The 19213-nt window shown below is 39.4% G+C and overlaps 1 protein-coding gene across 1 annotated transcript in view; it reads left to right on the forward strand.

Annotated features, from left to right (window-relative positions):
- The window catches only part of SAMD5 (sterile alpha motif domain containing 5), a 42413-nt gene that overhangs the window by 2415 nt on the left and 20785 nt on the right, over positions 1-19213 (forward strand). The window lies entirely within an intron of this gene.

Raw genomic sequence — 19213 nt, forward strand, 5'->3', positions numbered from 1 at the left:
TTATATGAGAAAATATCAACTTGGATTGCAATACTACTTACTCTCCATGTGAAGAATTATTGTAGTCAATTTTACTTTTATATAGATCCCATAACAATAATATTTGATTATAAAGATATGATCCTACTTACTTGCTATACATATTTAATTCTCTTTGAACTGATGGAAGAATAAAATGGGAGCAGAAGTGTTTTCATGACCTCCTTCATGGTTGCTCCAGCTGGGGACCAAAAAAAACTTTGTGGTGAAAAAGAATAACACACACTGAAATAGGAGTGAAAATACAATTAATGTATAGGAAACTGAGCATACAAGTGTGTGGTACCAGATCACGCTGGTCATTCTGAATTTGCTGCTTATATGTGCATTGCCTCTTAAGTTTTGGATTTTAAATTATGTAAGAATTTGTTTTCTGATGCAGCTCATTTATTCATGAACAGTGCTAGGACTTTTTCTTTAAAATGTGATGCACGCTCTGATTTCTCCAGATTCCTGGCTCTGTCATAATCAGAATGTGCAGTATTCATTATGTGCATTTGGAATTTTGCTGGGTGGAGCAGGACAAGCTCCTCTGCAATCATTTGCATCATTGATGCCTGTGATTTTGTACTTTGGGGAGGATATTACATGGCTTAAAAGTGGATTATGCCAAAGGTGATCAAGGCAGGAATAGTGAGTCTTTTACAGAGGAAAGTAAGTTGAGGCATTTTCCCAAGAATCACCTGAAAGGATTGTAGGATTTATTCTAATAACAGTTAAGGTTTTCTGGTTTAGAGAGATAAGTGAATTAAAATGTAAGTCAAAAATGAGTTCCTCTTTGTTTTCCAAAAAAGGTCTATAGCTTTGGAAAACCGGGAGCTTGGAAACAGCATGAAATCAGATGATGTTGGAAGAGTCCCTCTTCTGTCCTGTGTGTAGCTTTTCAAACTGCTGGGATTTCCACCTTTGTGAAATGGGGATAATATAATTTCTTACCAAGATGCTCTATGCCATGCCTTCTGCGGGGGTCCAGGTTACTGTGGTTGGCAGGATGCAGAAGCTCTGCCCTCAGGGAACTTAGAGTCTAGCAGGGAAGTAATGGTGCATTCACCCTAGTTTGCAGGGAACTGGAACCATGGCACGCTTTCCAGAGCTGGTATGAGATCTGAGAACTGAAGGTTGAGAGGATTTATCCTGAAGAGGAGCAGAGTCTTAAGGGGAAGAGTGTTTGAGGCAGAGAGAACAGAGTGTGCAAGGGCCAGAAAAGGAAGTTTAGCGGGCAAGAGGGATGCAAAGGAATTCTGTCTGGCTGAAGCACTCAGTGCTTGGAGGAAGCGGCAAGAGATGGAGAGACAGGCAGTGGCTGGTTCTGGGTGGCCTTGAAATCATGTTAAGGAGTTTGGAGTGTAGCTCAAGAGCAGAAGGGAGCTATTGACGGATCCTGAGCAGAGGCAGGGCAAACAATTAGGAGGTTGTTGCAGTGTCAGGAAAGAGATGCTAGTGGCCTGGACTGTGCATGACACTGGGAAAGGAGCAAGGAGATGGAGTTGAACTCGATGGTTGTTTGGATGACAGGGTGGGAGGGGAGAGAGATGGAGACGACATGCAAACTTCTGGTTTAGGATTGTGATGCTGTCACCTGACATCGGAGACCCAGAAGGACAACAAGTTTGGGGGATAAAGCTGTTGCCTTCAGGTTTAAACATAGAGTCAGATGCCTGTGGAATTGCCAGACGTCACCGCTAGGCTGGCAGTGGGAAGCAGAGCTGTGGAGCAGGGGAGAGGTCCTGGGATGAAAGGTACGGATTCGAGGGGCGTCAGCTGTGAGTGTGAATGAGCCGTAGAGGGGAAGGGACTAAGGAGAGAACCCTGGGGGACACACCAGTTTCAGAGACGAAGCTCTGAGGAGGTGAAAAGGGTGAGCAGAGAGGGAGGAGTGGTGATCTGGAAGCCACTGGAAGCCGGGATGTTTCAAGGAGGAGTGAGGTCAGATAATGGCCAAGCAGGACAGGAACAGAGTCACACCCATGGGGGTGGCAGCCACGCCGTGCAGGACCTTTGCCATAGCAGGTTTAGGGGAAGGGAGCAGCGAGAGTGGGTCCAGGGAGAGCATGCCCAACTTTTAAAGGAAGTTTAAGAAGATAGGACTCAGGCTGCAGCTAGAGGAAGAGGGGAGACCGAGTCAATGGAAGGGTTTTGTGGGTTTATTTGTGTTGAAGGATGAGAGAAACTGGAGTGTGTCTGTGTTGGTGGCTGGAGCTAGAGAAAGGGAGGTGGGGAGGGACAACCCAAGAGATCAAGGTCCCCCAGGAGGTGGAAGGGGACAGTGCCCAGGGTGCTGGGAGGGAAGGGCCAGCGCTTGCCCCATGGCAGAGTGTACAGGGGGCGGGATCAGGAGATCAGGAAATTTCCAGGGGTCACACCAAAGACCAGGTGGTACCAGTGATGGGGGAGGTGGAAGGATTGATTAGAGGTTTGAGGAGAATGTTGTGTTAATATACAAATGGTAGCTATTATGATCTGATGTTTATGACTATGCCTCAGTCTAAGCATCTAAGGTACCATTCATCTATTTATGCTGCAGGTTAAAGGTTATGCGTGGTGTTTTGTTGAGTCCCATGAAGTCTGACAATGCTTGTGGGGTTGTAGCAGGTGTGAAGTGTATGGGGCTGCAAAGGTATTTTATTTTCTAGCAGACTTGCCAAAGAAAAAAGTAGGACCTACAGTCAGTATTGGGGGCTAGGGAGGCTTCTAGACTTTTTCACTGAAAAGTTGCTCCTTGCCACGTCTGCCAATTAAAATTGTTAGAGTTAGTATAATAGTATTTAATATTGCTGCAGGAGTGATAATCTTCATTCACACCTTAGTGTGAGTTTAATTAAGTAACAAGACTCTCATGGTAATGAGGCTATTTGTGGCTCTTCTGGAGAGATGGCCTGAGATGAAGGAATTTGGAAAGACAGAGGTCGCAGGAAGGCTTTTGTGTCTGGGGCCAGGGAAAAGTATTTAGAAAGGAAAGAGAGAGATTGGCAAAGATGTGTTTGTGTCCTTTGGAGTTTTGCCTTGGGTCTTGGCAAAAGCTAAAGTGATAATAAATAGTCCTCCTTTCAAGAACTCCTGCCTTTGTGACATTACCAGGGACAGATTGGAAGCTGGCAAACTTCAGTTTGCTCCAGCTCAATCAATGTCCTCAAGTATCCTCAGCCTAGATCCTTCTAGGCTTCTGTTTTCAGTCCCGGATGGGAACACGGTGGAAAGAGGAGGGTGAGGGAGGAGACAAGGGCTGGGCTGGTGGCCGGGCTGCTGCTTTTTAAGCTCCTTGCAGGTTACTGCCTGTGGGGCTTCCATAAGTGGACCCTCAGCCACCCGCCCATCCCTACTTCTGTCCGTCCCTCATCTACCCAACTGACCATCCTTCTGTTTCACAAATACTGAACACCTGCCATGTGCCAGGCCGCAGGATTGAGATTGCAGGGAATGAAACAGACTTGGTCCCTGCTTTTAGGTGGAAGGCCCAACCCAGTGCCTGAGGGTAATAGTTGCAACCATGTCAAAGTGGAATGTTATTTATACAAACGTCAAGGGTTGAAGAATGTTGCACTTGTGTTTATTTCAAATTTGTTTTTTTAAAAAGATCAACTTTGGTTAAAACTTGAGGAAGGTAATTAATGATGAAATTTAAAATCAAAATATGTTTAGTCCTTAAGTGCTCTCGAAAAAGAACTGGGAATTAAAATGCAACTCCTGCAGAACATGTAAAATGAAGACTGGGGTGAGGCAAGTGAGGCATCCAGGGCACAGAATTTAGGGAGGTGCTCCTTAGGGTCGTGCAAGTCCAGGCCGGGCTTGAAGGCTGGCCCCATATATAAAATAAATCGATCTTTGTGAAATACCAGATATTGGTAGGTATCGCAGGCATTCCTCAAGTCATACACTAAGCAGTCACCTACTCTTTGTATGCTCGATACCTGCCCTCAATAGCAAGGTGCTGAGAGCAGAGTCGGCACCCATCTCCCAAACTAAGAAAGTGTGGTTTCGGGGAGTTGTGGCAGCCCGTGGAATTCATTCGGGGAAGAATAGTACGGTGCATTCGTAGCACTCCTTCCTGCTGGCACGATAGTGCAGTGGTTAAGAGCGCAGGCTCAGCACCAGATTGCAGAGTTCACAGTCCTAGGTCTGTAAGCAAGAAGCAAGAGCAAACCACTGGAACCTGAAAATTTCACTGAGGTAGAAAGCCCCTGCCTTTTGTTGGATCTATTTCCCACTTGCTGATATACAAGTGTCTCATTAATAAGTCTGGACTAGTTGCTTCATCTTGATCTCTAGGTCCAAGCAGCGTAATGTCATCAACGTAGTAGAAAACGGTGATGTTTTGTAGAAGAAAAAGTGATCAAGGCTCCTCCTGCTGAATCAATTATGACCTAGGGCTGGAGAGCTGATTACCCCTAAGGCAGGACAGTGAAGGTATGTTGCTGGCCCTGCTAGTTGAGAGCAAACTGCTTTTGGAGGTCTTTACTAATAGGTGTTGAGGAAAAAAAAGCATTTGCCAGATGAATAGCCTGGCTCATGATAAGTACTCACTTGTGTTAGCTCCTATGGCTTGGCTATCTCAGCCTCCATCATAGTGGTCATGTGTCAGCTGTGTATAGAAGAGCCTGCTGGCCCAGATCTCATTCCTTGCAATAGGGGTGTTTGGTAATAAATCAGTGGTAGACTTTTAGTATTAAACAAGTAATGCCCAGGCATTTCTATGTAGAAGAGGATACAAATGATGGAAACGATTTTAAAAAATAAACATTTCAGAATTTAGATATTTGAAGTTAGATTGTAATCTTGAAAATAGTCACTTGGAATATTACAGTGTTGCTACTATTCAAAAGATTTCCAAAAACTCTGATGCCTGCAGAACACTCTTTGGAGTGTCTTCAGTGGTGGCAAGCCTGCATTCTTACCAGGTGGATCTGGTTTGGGGTAAACACCTGAAGTAATTTGGAATCAAATCAGGCAATTAAGAGTAATGACATTTAGTAAAGTGTGAAATGGAAAATGGAATCTGATAGAATAATGAGGGTTTTATTTTTTGGTATGACTTATAAACGGTTTTTTAGATTTTATGATATTTATACTCCTTTTCCTACTTTTAAACCCTTAAAAATATGCTCTTAGTGGGTATTTGTATTTATAAATATGGAAATTCGCCCCAAAGGCTTTTCAAAACACAAAAGTCAATTTCCCATGTATTTGCAAAGAGCAAGGCACCCCTTGTGGTCTCTCCCAACAGGTAAGTGTTAGTGTAAAGGTACCTGTGGCCTGAAAGTGGAGGAATGAGGTAAACCGTGCACGAATACCAGTAAACTGTACAGCACTCGATGGGTGAATCAGGGTTCGGATAGTGTAATGGTGTTCTTAGGGCTTTTCATTTGCCGGTCCTAGAAAGCTTTCCCCTCTGCACTGCTGTAGCAAGTCTTGAAGGAATCAGAGTTGTACTCATTCTTTCCTGCACACTCCTGAGTGGGGGAAAAAAAAATGCTAAAGGCACAGGTAGCAATATCAAGGCTGCCCTCATGTACCTCATCTGTCTGCACCTAGGTAATCATCAAAGGCATACTGTGAACAGTAAGATAGAAATAAAAAATATACATGGACAAAAATGCAGTTCTTTTCAGATTATGTTTAAGTGCCCAGGTTCTGGTGTACCAGAATTGTGTTCTGAAATGGATTTTCCTGAAGTAAGGTGAGTAGGATGACACGGACTTGATCAGGGTTGGTGCTTGAAATAAACAAGGAATATCCTGAGGGGTTTGGAAAAATGTTGTCCATGGTGATGGAAAGTCCCCCAGGAACCATGATAGCACGTAGCTTCTCAGGGTCATAGTTTGTGAACAGCTGGAAACAACATCGAGTCCTTGGCTATAGCAAAGGTTGTAATGACTACTAGTATGGAGTTGAAAGGTTTTTATTAGTTATTTTCTAAGTTTTATGAAAAAATGCTATTTCAGATCAACCACTGACTTGGACTTGGGGAGGCCTTGGGAGGAGGAGGAAAGGAATCCTCATTTTCAGTCACTACAATCACTATTAAAAGGGGTCCGTAGCTGTGGATCACGCCAAAAGCATTAGGCATACAATCTGTCTTACATAAAGACTAAGTGACATCTAATAGTTTAAAGAGATTTCATTACTGCTTCTAATTGAAATAAATGGTCTGATGCTCTCTAAAATCTTACTGTTACATTTCCATGAAGTTATAAATACAAATAAAATGAGACCTACTTCATTTGGAACATGTCAGTGAGATACAAAAAAACGATTGGTATATATTCTTTATTTATGAAAATCATAATGAGCAGATTTGACAAATTTTAAGATCTTTCCCCCTACAATATAATATATAACTTCATAATAAGACTAGAAGAGTACCTATCGTATTTGATATCTGGAATATATCATTTTTAACACCCCACCTCTATATAACAAAATTATTTTAAGTAAGTCATATAATAATACACAGTAATTATTATTTTCTTGACTACTTCTCTAGTTTTAAAGCAATTAAAATTAAATGAAAGAATACATTTTGATTTTGAAGTATTCAAATTTAGTAAAAATATTTCATCTATGAAATAGAATTTGTACTTACTAAAGTATACCTTGCAGTTCATACCCTATTGCATGGTTTTAAGGTTTCAACACAACAAAAACTCCAAGTGGTTACATAGCAATGAATGAATTGAAGTAATTCAAATTTTGTTGGTTGGTTTTTACAAATCATGGTGCTATCATGGCTTTTTTCAAATTGCCTGTTTAACTCAGGAATATGTAGTACTATGAGGTAGACATGGCAGCTTTGCAAACTTACTCTCCAAAAGGACTCTTATAAACAAGGCTGCAGATTAGGAGCCTCTGAATTAACTCCCGTGTAAAATACAATGCTTATTAAGAGACAAATAATGAAAGATGCTCATTTGTAGCTTATATACAGGCTGTTAAAACTCAACAGTAGCTGCAGCAATTAGAAATTAGGCCAACAAAAGATTTTTCAGGGAAAAGAGTTTTATCACTGGCATTTGTTTAAAATTGTGGGTAGGACATGTTCATAAGGAAAAGTTTTGTTTTTAAGGCCTCCCTTAGTACTTACAACTGGGGCAAAACTTTCCCTCTTGACTTGTGCTTGCAAAATACAAAGAAATGTGATAATTTTAGTTTGAAAAGTATTTTCTTCTATAAATTGGCACCAATATCTATCTCACAGAGTTTTTGTATGAATTAAGTGGTATAATACATATGAGGTTGCTTTGTAAATTCTAAAAGAACTTTACAGATTTAAAGTATTCTTAATGATAAAGAATAAATCATTATGTTTATAACAAAATTTAAAATACATATTTCTGTTGAAAAGCAAACACACTGAATTGAGAAAATTTGGAGAACAGTGAAGCAGATTAATAAGTAATTTAAAATGGCCTGTATTACAATTTCTAACATTATACTATACTTCTTTAAAAATCATTTGTGTGTAATAATACCTATTTGGTACAGATGCACAAAACTGGTATCATGCTCTATATGGATAAGGGTAGTGCTATTCTATGTTAGCATGTGTGATTTAAAAAATTATTTTCCCTAGCTTTATTAAGATATAATTGACAAATAAAAAGTATATATATTTACAATGTTGAATGTGATATTTTGATATATATAGATATATATATACACACACACACATTGTGAAATGATTAAATTGACCTAATTAACTTATCTGTCACATCACATATTTATGTTTTTGTGATGAGAACATTTAGGATTTAATCTCTTAGCAATTTTCAAGTTTACAGTATATTATTAAGTATAGTCACCATGCTGTATGATAGATTCCCAGAACTTAGTCATGCTGTCTAAGTGCAACTTCATAACCTTTAACGAACGTTCCCTATTCTCCCTCCCTGGGAAAAATGATTTTAATACTAAGATATATTTTGTCTTAGATTAATACCATAATTAATTTAAGCATTTCCTTATTGGGCTGAATTCTAACCCATGTTATTAATGATTACTACAATTTTTTTATTATTTGAAAATGTCACATATGAGAAATGACATTTCATCATTCTTTGAATTACATTTCTTAGATTGCCGGGTTATATAGTTTTATGTTTGTGGCTTTTTATGTTATAATTATGTAGTGCCTGTTCATGGTGCTTGCTTATTTTTTCTACTAGTCTTAGATCGCTTCCAGTTGTATCGCAAGAGCTTTTTATGTGTTAAGAAAAATTGCCATTATTTCTGAGAGGTTGCAAACATTTCTCCCAAACATAAGAATGTGTTTTACCTTAGAATTTGATGGGGTTTTTGGATGTCCAGAAATTTAAAAATTTTATATATTCTACCTTAGTAATTTTTTAGTGATTTCTTTCAAAATGGAGGAATATAGAGGGTATAGACTCAGAATTGAGTGTGAGTTGTTTCTTTACTGTTTACTTGGACAAGTTATTTAGTCTTTGTGAACATGAAGCACCTCATCTATAAAATGGATATAATATTACTTCTTAAGGCTATTGTGAGGAATCAGTGAAGCAGTGCATAAAAGGCCTCAGATAATACCTGACACATAGCAGTTACTCAAAACATGTCTGAAATTTATAGTAATTTGTGTAACTTTATGATTGTGAAATTATTGTCAATATGAAGACCATATCTTAAAGCTGTTCATGGCCTTGCTATTATGTTGAGACGTGTTTTTTCATAATTTAAAAAAGTTTGTTAAGCCCTGACAAGCATTATGAAAGGTATTCATGTAACAACAGCAAAAAGTTCTTTAAATAACAAGAACAATGACTTTTCTGCCTGTCGTAATCATTGAAAATACTTTGTTCAGTTTGTCTTTTGCTTTTTAGGTTTGTCTTTCTTTTCTTTTCTTTTCTTTTCTTTCTTTTCTTTTCCTTCCTTCCTTTCTTTTCTTTCTTTCATCAATCTTTTTATGATTGCCTTTGTCCTTATAAATTCCTTCTCTAGTCCAAAATCAGTTATTATTTACCTGTATCTCCTATTAATGTTTCCGGTTTGATTTTTACATTTAACTTTCTAATCTGAAATATATTTTGGTATATGAAAAGTTCTAATATTATACATAATTATATATTCACAATAATTTTATCTCATACTTTATAGGAATTATAGCTCTTATTTCTTTTGTTCTGGTGTTATTGCATTGGCTAGAATTTATATAGCGGTGTTAAATAATAATGACAATTAGGTGTTCTTGTCATATTCTAAATTTTAAGGGAAATACTACAAATATTTTGCTGTTATTCTGTCACTGGCTGTCAGTTTATTATAGTCTTCATGATGTTAAGAAAGCATTCTTCTTTTCCTAGTTTTGTAGGAAATTTTATTGGGAATAAATATTTAGTTCTATGAAATATCTTTGGCAACTTAAAAATAATCTGGTCTTTTTTTAAACTGGGCCTAATGTTGTGATGTATTATATTAATAGATTTCAAAATCTTATACCATTCTTACATAGCTGAGATGGAGCAAAAAATGAAATGATGTCTTCTGAAGCAACCTAAGTGTGAGATGAGGAATTTATTATCATCTTCCTTCCAGATTATTATTGTATTCTTTCACATTATGTTTTTTTTCTTTCATGAATAATATTTGACATTTACCTTTGGTTGTGTAACCACTTCCACAGTTATTGTCATGACATCATTACAACTGGCTTCCTGCCAATAGTTTTTTGGGAGTTTCAGTCTCTGTCTAGACAAGTGCAAGAGGCAGCAATAGTAGTGGGGTGTAGGGACGGACCCTCATTGCTTCAAAGGCAACAGCCACATAGTTGTGGGTAAAGGTTTGATTTTCTGGCTTGCACAGACCTTTTGTTATTGAACCAGGGGTCAGAGACTGTGAGGGGACAAGGGGTTCTCTTGAATCCCTATCGATTTCGCTGTTTTCACAGCAAAGGCAAGCTTTTCTTTCCTCAGTGTAGTTCAGGAAATTCCTCCCAGATTCTGGTATTTTACTCTTCTCCTTCATCCTCCACTCTTCCACTTCCTTCTCCCTCCTCCCCCAGTAATCTGCTCCCTTCCTGCCCCCAGCCCACCCCGGACCTTTTAGTGCAGTATATAGTTAGGGGCTGCTTGCTAGATGCCATGTCAAGTTGAAAACCCTTATAAAAGCAATGTGAGGTGACATTCATTTTAATTTAAATCTTTGGCTTTTCATAGAAACAATAGCTCAATGTGTAACAAAGATAAAATGGGAAAATCCTATATGATACATTATTATAAAAAGTCCTTGGTTTATGTTTAAATGTTCATTGAAAGGTCAAATAGATTTTTTTTTTTTTTAAAGTCATTGAAGCAAGGATTAGAAAAGGGGGTATTGGAAAGTATGTTTCTGGATAAAGTATGTCAATCAGGTGCTAAACTCCGCTGAGTTGGCGGAAATGGTGCGCCTAACGCTTTCCAAGCTCGCCGTCAATCATGCGGTAAAGATATGGCCACTTTAAAGTAACCATGTATCAACACAGAATGGAAAGCTGCTATAGTATGAAGCACTCCCTGGGGAAGCTCTTGATTGACAAAAATAGTACTGTATTAAGTAGTAGCAATATTTTCATGGCCAAAAAGTAATAAAGCTACAGATGAGCTTTATGAAGAGAAAATATTTTACATAACAAAACCACAGAACAAGTCTTAAGACTTCCTTCCAACAGGTTCAGGTTGAAGTGCAAAGTAGCTCCACCTAAATGTGAAAGAAACTGATGATGATTTGATAGGTCGTTAATTACATCCAAAGTTGGCGCTCTAGTCACTGTCATTTTAGGCATCTGAAGAAAGGATGGGATTAGTTGCCATCTGGGATCACACAAACCCACCATAACTCTGGCTTGCTTAGGCTTGTATAGTAGGAAAAAATTCAAGATATGCATATTGCATCCATTATAGATTAGAGTTGAGCCAGAGGGTATGCAAAGTAATTTACTCTTTTGAGACCTACTTCATTATAGAGAGGTGGTAGAGAGTGGGCTTAGGTGGGTGACATTAACTTTGAATTTTATTGCAGTCTCATTTTAAGACAGAGATTTTATGCCAATTTTTGGCATAGTAATTTGGGCCAGTGTATTTTTCTCTGTCAGTATAATTCCTTATATTGATATACTTACCTTGAAAATGGTGTTGAACTGAATCTTCTGCTCTTAATTGATTGCTTATTAAAAGATTATGGCAATCACACTCTTGACCTGCTTAGCCACATTAGACCTGCTCTCTGATAGGAAGTGTGATATTTTTGATCCCCCTCCCACAACATCGCAGTGTTTGGATGCTCATGCTAAATGATATTAACAATGATTTGTGGGGAAAGCAGAAAAGTGACGGTGTTTCTTTGAAAGCTGGCAAATTGTAAAAGCAAGAGCTCCTGGAAGAGTGAACTGAAGCTTTATTCTGAAAACCTTTTCACTGTGCTTTGATTTCATTAATTGTGATAATTAGACTTCTTCTTCATTCGACCGTATGTTAATTAGTTATGGATATGTTTGGTTTTCCTTTTCACATCTGGAGGGGACTGCTCTGCTTGCCTGAATGCCTCTCTCACTTCCCTCATGGGGTTTACAAATCTAAAATATTATTTTCCATTCCCACCTAGATTCACTTTTTTAATGTGACGTGCACAAATTAGGAAAAGCTTCCTGTGGCTGCTGGTGATCTCTTCAGATATATAAGTAAATAGCCAAATCATAACAATTGTGATAGGTTTGTATTTATCATTATTATAATTTGTGAAGAGTGATTTACCATGCTATTTCATGCAATCCTCATGACAACCCTCTAAGACGTTCTTTTTGCCATTCTTGTTTTATGCATGAGGAAAATGAGACTTAAAGAGCTTTAGTAACTTACACAAAATCACACAATTAGAAAATTATTTTGAAAACCATGTGTACTGACCCCATAGCCCATGGTCCTCATCACTGTCGGATTTTGCCTAAAAACATTGCTTTCTAAGATTTAGCAACTGTTTCTCTGTTGGTGGAAAATAGATGTGGGATAGGGAGTGGATATGTCCTAGAGATTTTTGTTGTTTTTTAAGAAAGAATAGACTCAGTCTGTGCCCTCCAGAACTTACTGTGGCTGGGTCTGCATGGACTGTGGTCAGTACAATACGTATCGTGGGGGCCTGTTGTGTGGTCCATGGAATAGGCACCTGATGTGCCTGGGAGGCAGATTTTCAGGGAGGAGGGGTTGGTGGTGCTGACCCTGAAGAGATGTGTGTTGGAGGCAAGTATGTCATGAATCTGGCCTGCCTGGAGTTTGTGGCACACTAATACAAGAGGAAAAAAAGTCTTATAAAGGATTGATATCTGTGGGAATAATATTTGATCTTTTAGTAAACTCTTATTCATTGCCATCCAAAGTATTGGTAGCTAGAGATTAGAAAGGCTATGAATCTAACTTTTCCCATTTGTGACTTGTTAGAGGTTATGGAAAGATCAAACTTAAACCACAGCCGTTAACCTTCTAAAGAGAGTCGTTCAGATTCTAATTAAGGCGTGAGCCGCGGCGGTTGATTTCTGTGTGAGCAAAATCGACAGACACCTGTGTGTCTCAAAGTCTGATGAAGACAGAAGCCTTTGCCAGCCTGTGTTAGGGCAGCACTGGGTACTGCCAATGTCCCTGAATGTGCTTGACAAATTCTGCTTTTTTAGCAGAATCAGTTTGTTGATATGTTCACATACAGGAAGAAAAACACAACTGAGAAAGCCAGCATGCCTTCTGGAGAGCAAGCTGGTTTTATGGTGGAGGCATCAATCTCTAAACCCATCTTAAGTTCCAATGAGCAGCAGGTACAGGTCCAACCTTCTGGCCGTTATCCTTGGATATACCACAGAGACCACACCTGGCTGCCTTTTGACACTTAGTCAGTGTCACCTACACACCACACTCTTCGAATGGCCTGCTAGAGATGACTTCCTGGGGCAGAGCTCAGACGGGATGAACTGCTCATTGCAATTCAGCTAAAAAGCATGAGCATGTGCAGAGGGAAGGGGAACGGTCTTTTGCAGGGAAAAAGACTAGATTTTTTTAGGCTTAGATTTGGTGAGTTTCATATTTTTGTTCAGTATTGCACCTTAGCATATTAATTCTTATTAATTGCTATTATTATTTACATTCAGAAACTATTAATTGAACACCAAGAATGTGCGAAGCACTGTTAGGTGTTATGGGAGGAATTCAAAGGTGGCCTAATGGAATTTATAATCTAGAGAAAGATACACCCACAACTCCATCCATCCATAACACCCATGAGTACATAGGTAAGTAAGTAAACATAACATTTCAGCATGACATGAATGCCAAAAGGAAACAGAAACAGAGTTTTATGGGAGTGCCGAGGAGGGAACTGTTCATTTTCAGCGGGGCTTTGGAGGATCTTTCCAGAGAAACTGGAATGTGAAGGATAGGTAAGATTTCCTTAGGCAGAGCCTCAGGACGGACTGGGCTGGGAGCTGAGGGAACTAGACTGCGAATTCCACAGGGATCTTGTCCATTTTAGAAACTTTTGCTGTAAATACTTGTTGAGTGAATGAGTGTGTGAAACAGCACAAGCAAAATCTCGGAGTAAAGAAAGTACGAGATTGGGGAGTGGTCCACTTTGGGTGCTGGTGGGATGGGGACAGGGCCGTGTGGTGTAGGAGGAAGCGTAGGCTTGGGCTGGGTTGTGGAGGGGCTTCCCTGTGGTGCTGACGAGTTTAGAATTTATGCCAGGAGTGGGGGACCTGTCAGATACATTTGACCTGGAGAGTTACCTAACCCTATTTATTTTACGAAGCTCCTTCATACTTTTACCATTTTAACATTTCTTTCCCATTCTCTCCTCGGGAGTTCCTAATCTCGTTACCCACAGGTACCCCCTTTGGTGTGTCCTACCTTACCCTCCATTTTGAAACTGTGGTTTGAAACACTTTGCTACGTTGCTCCAATGGTATTCAATTAATTTTCTTATTTTCATCCATCAAAGGCACCACGGGCTGGGTGGCTTAAACAACAGAACTTTTCTCACTGTTCTGGAGACTGGGAGTCCAAGGTCAAAGTGTTGACAGGTCTGATTTCTTCTGAAGCCTCTCTCCTTGGCTCACAGACGGCTGCCTTCTCGCTGTGTCCTCACGTGGTCGTCCCTCTGGCTGTATTTTGTCTGGGTTCTACTCTCCTCTTTTCATAGGGTTACTGGTTATACTGTATTGGGACCCATCCATGCGACCTCATCTTACTGTAATCACCTCCTTAAAAGCCCTGTCTCCAAATACAGTCACATTCTGGGGTACTGGGAGTTAAGGCTTCAACGTATTAATTTGGGCAGTTCCAGTTCCACCCACAGCACTGAGTGACAGTCATGCTATACCACCTGATTTAGGAAGTTACTTTGTCAGGAGTTAAGTCAATCCCCATCACGTGTGGTTGGAATTTGAGCTGGACTCTAAGACAGTGTGGTGCATTGCCCAGCAGCTGATGAAAGTAGAGTGTTGCCTAGTGAAAGTGATCTCTTTTGAAGAGTTCAGTTTCTACCAAATCCAGGGGCAGTCAGTATTACAATGGATTTAAGTAAGCTAGCAAAGGCTGAACATAAATCCATAGCGTATTTGCATGACACTTATGAGAGAATAACCAACTAACCAAGGGCTAAATGGTACCATTGATGAAATCTTAGGCTTCTAATTCAGATGGACCTGGCTTCATCACTTTTGATCTGTGTGACCTCAGACAGATTGCTTAAGCTTTCCCTGCCATGGTTTCCCTATCCATAAGTCAAAGATAATAAATAATGTTTCCGGCCGCCTAGGACTGTTCTGAAGATTAAATGAGAAAATGTATGTAAAGTACTTAGTGCAGTGCTTGGTACATAGTAAGCACTTAGGAAGTTAGCTAATCTATCATGTAATCAGTGTGAGCTCTTGTTAAAGATGAAAATGGTAGATCTATGCACAAGCAAGTTAGCAATAGCAGTTAGTGAAATATTCATCTTTGTAGTTATATTTACATAATTCAAAAAAAATTTCTTACGTTGGCAGTCATGTTTTAAAAATATTATAAATATTATTCTTCTAACCTCATCAAATAAAGTGTAATTTTTATTCTTGTCTATACTCCAATATTACTCAAGAATACTTTCATTTGCCTTAATACAATTTGATGAATACCAATTTAAGTGTAATTTAGGTATATTTGTCTTCTAGAATTGAACACTGTATTCTGTTAATGGTATAAACTTTGTCTTGGGAGATACATATGCAAATAAGCTATATCTTTGTGTTGTTAGGATATATACAGGGTGATCTGATACCATCATTGCTTCATTATAGACAACCTCATAGGAAAGCTTTCCAGAAGGTTTGTGTAAAGGAAGTACAGCACTTGTTGAAAATGCTTAATAAACTTATCAGTAATGATTTCCTTGGATTTTCTTTTTTTACTTTCTACTCACTTCATCTCCACTTCAGACCAAATCAGTCAGTTTATAATTGATACTTTTCATACCACTTACTTTGCTGGTACTATACTAATTTTAGAACATTTTGAAATACCCAATAAAAATGAGTAGGGCACTTACAAATATTTTGTATTATAAGGCTATTTTTGAATATTGTCATTAAAATAATACTTTCAGGGTTTTCCCAGTTTATACAATGCATATGGTAACTGAGACACCTATGATTAGTATTGTGTATTTAAAAGAATAAAGTTAGTGAGAAAGATTTCTTAGTTTTAGAAATAGGTTGAGAGGACATTTTAAAATATCATATACCTACATGATGGGTGCAATGCGCACGACCTGGGGAACAGACACGTCTGGAGCTCTGGCTTGGGGGGAAAGGCGGAACAGGAGCAACGTATGTAACCTGAAATTCTGTATCCCCCATAACAAGATGAAATAAAATAAAATAAAATAAAAAAAAAACAACAAATAAAATCTCTCGTATTTTGGGGTTTAAAAAAAAAATATCATATACAGTTGGGATTCTTCAGCACTTTTTCTTATGGTGGTCTTTTTTTTTAAAGCAGATAAATCTTAACCATATATGGTGAAGATACTTTTCTGATATTTAGGCTCTGCTTAAAAAACTGCAGACAGAACTATCAAACATATTGTGAGGTTTTGCTGCAGAAAGGGAAATATTTTTTTTGTCTATGTTTGAGATTCTGTTCAGTAATAATTAACCTCAGATTTGAAGTATAAATGGAAGGTGACGTGGACAGGAAACACATTAACAGTGGAGGAGGAATGATTTTTGGTAGTACGGTAACTTACCGCCAGGTACACGTGCACAGGTACACGTGCACGGTCCCTCTCCTTGTTGGAATTCCCTTGGAGGAGCGTGGTCTGTCCGCAGCATGAGGGAGACAGGTGCAGACAGCTTTCTTCCCGGTGATGGGGCATGTCAGTTCTCATTTCCTGTCTGCGGAGGAGCACAAAGTGAAGCAGCCCGCGGTGCCCTCTGGGGCCAACCGGCTTCTTCCTTTCCCTGGCATCTTGGAGACAAGCCATCCTGCCCCAATCCCTGCCTCCTCCCTCAGCCACAACTGGCTTGTGGTTTTGCTTTGTGTCTTTGTGGTCGTTGTTGAGGTTTGTGTAATTAATAAGCAGAACTACCCGTAACAGGTAAACCTTGCAGCCAGGGGAGTTCCTGTAAAGGCTAAGAATCACCACCTGAAAGGGAGAGAGCAAGGGCGCAAAGTGGCGTGGGGTGGAGTTGAGGATAATGTGAGGAATTAGTGAGATGCGGGCCAGGCCAATGGTTTTCAAACAGAGAAAAATCACGTTCTAGGTTCTGAGCCCTGGGCGTTTTGCATAATCAGCCTTCTTTGCAATTTCTATTATTTGATGTCTTAATCTGTTATTTTGAGAACTACAAAATCATGAAACACAGATCCAAGTTAATCCAAGTTAACCTCTGAACTTGACCTACTTTCATCTAGAATTAGCCTTATTTAAAATTGTAAACTACTGTCTTGACTAAAGCACATTAAATAGTGTTCTGTTTATAAAACATATGCCTTTTTCCCCCTACTGTAGATCTTTTCTTGCTTGAGAAGTCTATATGACAAAACCAGAATATGTGTTTCAGTTATCCCAGGACATTTAAACTTTTGAGGATTTAAAAATAGTAGTTTAAAGACTTTTACAAGAACAGAAGTGCTATTTTGCATAAGAAGAATATGTTCTTTTGAAGAAAGTGATGCTTGGTAAATCTTTCCCTCATCTTTATAATAATAAGCAATTGTTAGGGTTTTGTTATTTTGTGCATGATACCATTGAATAGAGATTTTTGTACTGTACCTCGTGTAGAGTTAAGAATATAATTCATATAATAAAAATTGTCTTATGTTCTATTGTATTAAAAAATAAATAAAAATAATGGTTTAATTTTTTTTGTATTTTAGAGATAAAGAGGTTCTTTAGGTTCTAAAACACTCAATTAATTTTTGTTCTGATGTTTTAGAAAAATGCTTTAATCTTGTTTATGTGAACAAAGCCCAGTCCACTTGTGAAATTACACTAAAGTTTTAATAATCAGTTATGATTATGTAAATTGTAGAACTGAACTTGGGTAAGCATTTAAAATATCCTACCTGAAATTGCAGTACTTAATTTTAATCTTAGATTATTATCAGGATAATTGCAGTTTTAAGCCTTCTTATTTCTATAAGATGTGAGGGCAGGCCCATGCCTTACCCATCTCGCCAGCCCCAAGGCCTGGCACCCACTGAGTGTTGCCCTGAATGGAGTCTCCCTAGAAGGACACTTTCTTCCATTTTCCTTTTGCTCATCAATGCAAACAAACATGTCAGCCAACATTCATGTCAGAACCTGTTACTCGTTATTGCACCTGTAGGTTGGCTTCCTATATTCATCAAAATTAACAAAAAACATTCTGTGAGACTCAAATGGATACATGGGATTTACAATAAGGGATATTATAGAGTTTACTTTTTGTACTAAAAATTTGTGTGCTGCTTAGGCTTTATATAAGTACAATGTTTACTACATTTACAATATGGTTGTGAATGTGTCTGTGTGCATAGCATTTCCTCCTGGAGAGCCAGTTGTGAGACAGTTTAGTACCACACCATTGAGGGAGGATTTTTATTATAGTTATTTCAAGGATTTTGGGTAGTTAAAGTTCTTTTGAGCTGCGAGTTGAAGGAGTGTTAGTATTTTACTTCCTGTGTCGCGCACCCTGTGTGGCAGAATGACAGCGGTGCGGCCCCGGCCTGCCCAGGAATTAGGCTGGGCCTTGGGCAGGAAGGTGCCTGGTGGTGCCGCCAGTTGACGTAGGGGCCCAGACCAATGCACTGGGCCCAGGTGCAGATCCATGGCTTATGGGGCATGAAGCTCATAAAATTCAAGGGGATTCTTTCAAGAAAGAGAATACAAAATTAGATAAAGGGCCTGGGAAAAACTCAGGCAGTAGGCCCTGGGGCTTCAACTTCTTGGTAGACCAGCCTTTGATCAGGCAAAGGGAGCATTTAAAGAGCCAAACAAGCTTTCAGGCTGAGATTGGCAGGTAGACAACAGGGTTTGCAAGACCTTCAGTGGTGGCAGAAGATAACAGGAAGAGAGTCACCTCCAGTCTGACAGCAGGAGGACCCCTGTGTTAGAGAAACAGAAGCAATAGGATGTGTGTGTGCCTCTGTCTCTCCCCCCAGCCCCACCTCTCCCCCTTCTCTCTCTTACATTGCGGAAGTGGCTCACAGGATTGTAGGGGCTGGAAGGTCTGAAATTTGCAGATCAGACTGGCAGCTGCAGATCCAGGGATCCAAGAAAGATGGTGTTGCAGTCACCCTCCTGAGGCCGTGTTGCAGTCACCCTCCTGAGGCCGTCTTTAGGCCTTCAGCTGACTGGATGAGGCTTACTGACATTGTGCAGGATAATCAGCTTTACTCAAAACCTACTGATTAAAAAATGTTAATCTCATCAAAAAATACTTCACAGCAACATCCAGACTGGTGTTTGGAAAAAAAAAACCTAGGCACCACAGTCAAGCCAAGTTGACACTTAAATGAACCACTGCAAACCCCAGTGTAGACCCTCGGTCTAGCCCAGGCGGAGGGCTACATGGGCAAGTCACCTCCTGCCATAGGGTAGACATGGCCTTTGGCACCTAGAATGCAGGGGCAGGACTGCAAGTGGAATATGGAGTTCAGATCCCTGCTGTGCCATTAGCTGGTTTGGT

The sequence above is a fragment of the Eulemur rufifrons genome, chromosome 15 (assembly GCF_041146395.1).
Source record: "Eulemur rufifrons isolate Redbay chromosome 15, OSU_ERuf_1, whole genome shotgun sequence".
NCBI classification, from domain to species: Eukaryota; Metazoa; Chordata; class Mammalia; order Primates; family Lemuridae; genus Eulemur; species Eulemur rufifrons.